Genomic DNA, 5,849 nt, shown 5'->3' with positions numbered 1-5,849 from the left:
CTCTCTCTCTCTCTCTCTCTCTCTCTCTCTCTCTCTCTCTCTCTCTCTCTCTCTCTTCGGTGTAAACAGGGTGAAGGCGACCGATCATTAAAAGTAATTTCACGTTGAGCACGCCAATGGAAAAAAACGCGCGACGACGCGTTTAAAATGGACGAGGGGAGGGAAGGGAAAAAGAAAAGGGAAAAAAAGGGAAAAAGATTCCCTTTCCGATTGGTCCGTCCGCTTCTTATTGATGAAACGAGTCAATTAAACGAGGGGATCGCAAATCACACCACTTCTGTTTGGGTAAAATCAATCTATGGGGACATCGATTGGCTCGATCAATACCATCGACTTGACACAATCAAGGTGTTGTGACAATCTTGCTGAGAATTTTAGCTGAACACGTTAACTATTTTGTTAATTCAATCGTCCTCTTTTATATGTATTATATGTATATGTATTATATGTATATGTATTTGATTTAACATAGTCTCTTTTCAGAGAATATAAATACGATGAGATTCGAGAGTAAATATGGTGAGAGTGGTGAGAGTAAATTGCCATATATGTGGGGAAAAGATGGATGAGAAAGAATTTAAATTATAAACGCGAATGTAAACGTTATTCGTGTAATATTTTAATATATTCTGTGTTTTGATTTTCGTATGTAAAAAAAAAAAAAAAAAAAATAGAAAAAAAAAGGTACGAGGATGTGTTTGAACGACTTTGAGTAATGTCGAAATTTTGTATTTGTGAATATGACACATACCAGAAATTTTCACTCGAAATATCTTCGTTATTATATCATGGATCTATCGATTATATTTTCAACTCCAATCTTATGTACATATATATGTGTATATGGTATAGGACGATGTGTTTATAAATTTAGTGGAATTGTATGGTGATTACATGGTACGTGTAGTTGTTTATGCTTTTGACGCTACAATAACCTCGAAATGGATGTACACAATACAGTTGATGTGTTATGTAAATTGTAGAAATTAGAAATTAAATAGTAGAATTGTTATCGATTAAATATTACAAGGAAAGGAAGGAAGTTTAAAAATTTTTATTTTTATATCTTTCGATTGAAAAAGAATTTGATTTATTACTTTTGTTCAGTTTTAATTTCGTGAAAGAACAAGAATAAAATATATTTCTCGGCGATACGTTTGAATAAATGATCACAAATCACTGTATATTTAAATATAAATATTGTAATTTTAATAACGCATCGAATCTTTTTCTTTCGTTTTCTCTATAATAATATTGATAATATTTGCCACAGTTCGTGATTGTGTACATCGATGTAAATACGTGATTTCCTTTCCTCGAACCAGAACACAAATGACTACACAGCATGTCAATTACCATGAAAACTTTGCAAGAATTCTGTAGCGTGCCAAGTGTCGCAACGATTATACCGTTAATTCGAAACGTTTTACATAGTAATTTTATTACCATTTTACCTAAGAATAAATATTTAAAAAAGAATAAATAACATTTCACCATCCAAACATAATTCGAATAAGTTTCTTTCGATTTAATCGTTGAAATAATTGAGGAAAATCCATTCAATGTAAAAATTTGAAGAATAAGCACGACACATTCGACAATTTCATAACATTCAATCCCTCCAACTATGCACACTATTAAAATTCCCTGAATATTGAATGTCCAGTGAAAAATTCCAATCTTTCAAAAACTGATAAATTTCATTTCATTTTCTTCGTGGCAAGAATTTTTCGATTGAAAAACGAATAAATAAATTTCACGCAAAAATTCGTAGAATTCTACACGTTCAATTTTACAATTTTTCGACCAACGTGCAAATAGAAAAATCTCCCCAATTCGACGACGAATTTATACACGCATTAAAAATAATTAACTTCTTCTGATGATACTTATAAAAAAAAAAAAAAAATTCGATTACAACGAATTAAAAATTATTCGTATCCTCGCCACTGCACGTCCACGCATTACACGCAATCTACGTACCTTTCGAGAGCATCACGCGCATCAAATTCCATTATATAATTTACCTACCATAAACGATGGTCACACCGATGCCCGCGTTTCACACAGGAAATCTTTCAAAATCTCCGCGGGTGCAACGCAATGAAATCGAGGGTGGCGAATGTAGGGGCGCGATGGTGTTCGAGGATGTGGACGAAATTCAGGTAAGTTTTCGAACGGATCGAATCTACGTGTGCCATCAACGATGGGCGGCGAAAGAGGATTGGCGACGCGAGAAACTGCCGGTCGGCTCGACGGTCCGCGCGAGACTGCCGCGAATCGGCGCGCATTCCAGCTTCGCCTCGACTTCCTCGATCCACTCTCCTTGCTTGCATCCACCACGCTTCCTGCACGACCGATCGATTACTCGTCGATCGTCGTATCGCCTTAACCTCGCATCCTTCCACCTGCATACCGCCTTCCGGATCACGCGAAACCGTACAATCGTGCTCGTCGCCCGACAGGATGTCGCTGCACCGAATATAGCGTACAACGTATGAGTACCGTCCTTGTGTGTGCGCGCTTCTTGTGGTTAACCAAGAATCGTGGACCGAATCATCGATGAAATGAATTTTTCTTTTTCTTTCTTTATTTTTTTGTGCGCGTAATTATTGTAGTTTAACATTTGATCGAGGATCAAGAAAATAACGCGGTATTTGCTTTTCCTTTACGTGATCATTTAATTGTGGACTGGGTATATGTAATGGTATATATTTAACTTTTGCTTTTTAGATGAATTTTTTTTTTATATATATAGTTATCGATCGAGGCTCGAGCAGCGAAGCAATTATAGCATGAATACACCTAATTCGCTTTTCGAAGGAATTTTTTGTTGAACATATATTGTTGATAAGATATTCGAGATATTTTGTGGAAATTAAATAGATTCATGGATGAAAGTAAATTTCATTTCCTTATCGAATTATATTATATTATCGCACAACAACATTATTCATGTTGTATGAAAATTTTTATAAATTTATCGATCACTACGATATACACGCTTAAACGATTAATCAAAATCTGATATAATCGTGCAATCGTTCATCACAACAATGTATAATTATTTTATTCTTGTCCACGAGATACGCGAGAGAGAAAAAAGAGAGGAAACGAGAAAACAAGCGCGTCGATTAATCGAACGTGAAATTATGATTTGAGAGGGTGCATAATTGTTCCAGTCGAATTAGAGCGCGACGGGAGAAGGGAGGGGAATATTTATTTTGCCTCGTAAATAACAATCGTCCACGGATTATTTGCCCAAGGCTGATGATGGTTCGTGCATATTCCTCCGAAGATTATTGAAACTGTAAACAAATCACGGGCAACGTGTCCACGTTCGACAAATAAATGGCAACGTGCTCAAGGCGGTATCCCATCGATCGATCGAGGCGTGCCATCCATGCCGGGTGTTCCGCCGAGCTTAGAGAATTCTAATCCCTGCAAATTCAACACGTCCACGATACAGTAGAACTCCATTTATTACTCGAATTCCATGCTGCGGATCGAACGAAATTTTTCTCATCGATCGAGGGAGTTCGACATAGGACAGGATTAATCTGACCAAGTTTTGGATCGAGAAATTTTCTAATTTTACATACAGGAATGTATAACAATGTTTTGGATACTTTTTCGTTTTATTTTTATTTTATGTTGTTCATCGATTAACAAAAGTTCAAAATGATGTCATTATTTTTTAATTTTATGGAGGATCGTAAATTTTGAAATTTTTTATTTGCGAATTCAGTGAGATTTCGAATGGATCGAATGGATATGGAGGGATAAAAGCGATTTTATTTTTACGATACGTTATAGTTAAAATGTTTAATACCTTTTATACGATTTCGAACTAACGTGATTTATGGATACAGTTTCGATTATAAAAGTGAAGGAAACGCGTATTTCCGGAAGGAACATCGATATGTAATTTGTAATAATAAGAATGTCGTTAATAATATCGACAATAATATTTTTATAACTTTTGCTACGATAGTTTTAATCCAATATGATATTTTTGAGACCAGAGATGGTAAATAATATTGTCGTTATTTATTATATATTTATGTAGCTTCGATTACAAAGACAGAGGATTCTTCATTTCTGAAATATATTCATGCATCGAGCCATATCATTTATTTATAGATTTAAAGATAATATTTCAAAAAAAAATTAATGAGAGAAGAAGCATCTATTTTTAATTAAAAATAATTGTATATGTGTTTTAAAATTATCTAAAAAAAATTTTCAATAAAAATAAAAGAAGCAAAGAGGAAATAACGTTTTTGCTTCGTTTTTTATGAAACGTTATTTATCCTCGTTAAATCTAATTGTTGCTGTATGATGCGAAATGAATCATTGGAAATTTTTATAATCTACGTATGAAATGGAATTCATCTTTGTGAACTTCCGCCATGACTAATCTTTCTTACGGTAAAAAAAGACAAAAAAGATAGTTCCTATAAATTCTTCTTAAATATTCAATGATCTATTTCTGCTTAATTAAATATTTTGTCATTCAACTTCACATTTTATTAAAATTTTCTTAAAAAAAATTCAATAACATGGAAGGAAAAAAGATGAAAGATTTAATCAATCATTGGATGAGAAACAACTTGAGTTTAGTTAGCAAGCATCCAATACCTCCTGATCAGCAGGAGGTGGATAATTGATTCAGTTAGGCGCGTGCCCCTAATTGATTAAAATCATCTCTGTCACCCGCGGGTGTTCATGATATGTGAATCATTACATAGAACCTCACTCTAAATATATAATAAATATAATAAACAATTGACAAAAATATACATAACTGTATAAAATACAAAATTTCTCAATAAATATTTCGAATTTCTATTAAATTAATTCTTATTAAAGAAAGAAAAGCATTTCAAAAAAATAAATCGATATTAATAATAATAAAATCTCGATACAAAACAAAATTTTAATTGTACAATTATTGCCTTTATTGATTACATTTCCAATGAAACTTCAAACACCCCTTATGAATGTCAAGATCGTCCAAAAATTTTATAAAAAAAAAAAAAAAAGATATTTATATAAATCTCGAGAATCGATTGAATTTAGATAATCGAACGTGTATTCGGGTAATCAAATTTCTAAAAGACATCGAATTTCTTCCCAAGCAAGGTTTCGAAGCATGGCATGGGGGTGGAATTAAAAATCCTTACGCGCGTATGTGAGCGTAATTCGACCCCCGTAGGACATGCCCCATCTATAGAGACAGGATTGGGTTACAGTTCATTGTGGTGTACTCTTACGGAACAAAATACCTAGTATTGTAACCAAGCGTGGCGAGTACTCGAAGGAGATTCTACTTATGGGCAGAGCGTCGAAAATTTGGGGGGCTTCTTCCGTCCGGAAGTAAGCTCGTTGCCAAGAGAATCGAAGCCTCGAAGTCTAATACAGATTATATTTTATAACCGATTTATTAAATTTTCTTCTTGCTGTCCAATTGCAAGCAAGCAGAAGAAACACTTTTATCGATCTTTCGTTGAAAAATCATGGAGGTTGATTGAATTAAGATAATTAAATTATTTTTCTTTCATCCTTTGCTTCTATATTTTCTTAATAAAATGGCGAAATTATTTGCTTATTATAAATATCACAAATTTTAAGTATCGTTTAATCGTACTTTTGCGTGTCTAAAATTTAATACCGTGACAACAATAAAAATGTAAAATTTAACTACTTTGTCGTTACTTGTTGAAACATAGTGGTATACTATTTGTAGCCATCGTGTACATTAATCAAATTGTTCAGATGTAACGGTTAGTTAGAAACTATATTTATAATAATAGCAACTAGTGGTACAAGTGGTTCATCCAGGGATA

General features: G+C 33.4%; 1 protein-coding gene across 2 annotated transcripts in view; it reads right to left on the bottom strand.

Annotated features, from left to right (window-relative positions):
- LOC102677758 (aminopeptidase Ey) overlaps positions 1 to 5,849 on the bottom strand; it is a 39,227-nt gene that overhangs the window by 12,513 nt on the left and 20,865 nt on the right. Inside the window, exon 1 of one of the 2 annotated variants that reach the window (XM_006618617.2) lies at positions 2,032 to 2,299. The exons of the other annotated variant lie outside the window; for it this stretch is intronic. The gene's annotated coding sequence lies outside the window, so the exon portion shown is untranslated. Of the gene's footprint in view, positions 1 to 2,031; positions 2,300 to 5,849 lie in introns of those variants that run through there. 2 annotated transcript variants of the gene reach the window in all.

Source organism: Apis dorsata, unplaced genomic scaffold (assembly GCF_000469605.1).
Source record: "Apis dorsata unplaced genomic scaffold, Apis dorsata 1.3 scaffold_365, whole genome shotgun sequence".
In the NCBI taxonomy this organism is placed as follows: Eukaryota; Metazoa; Arthropoda; class Insecta; order Hymenoptera; family Apidae; genus Apis; species Apis dorsata.
This window is presented reverse-complemented; position numbering and strand designations above follow the sequence as displayed.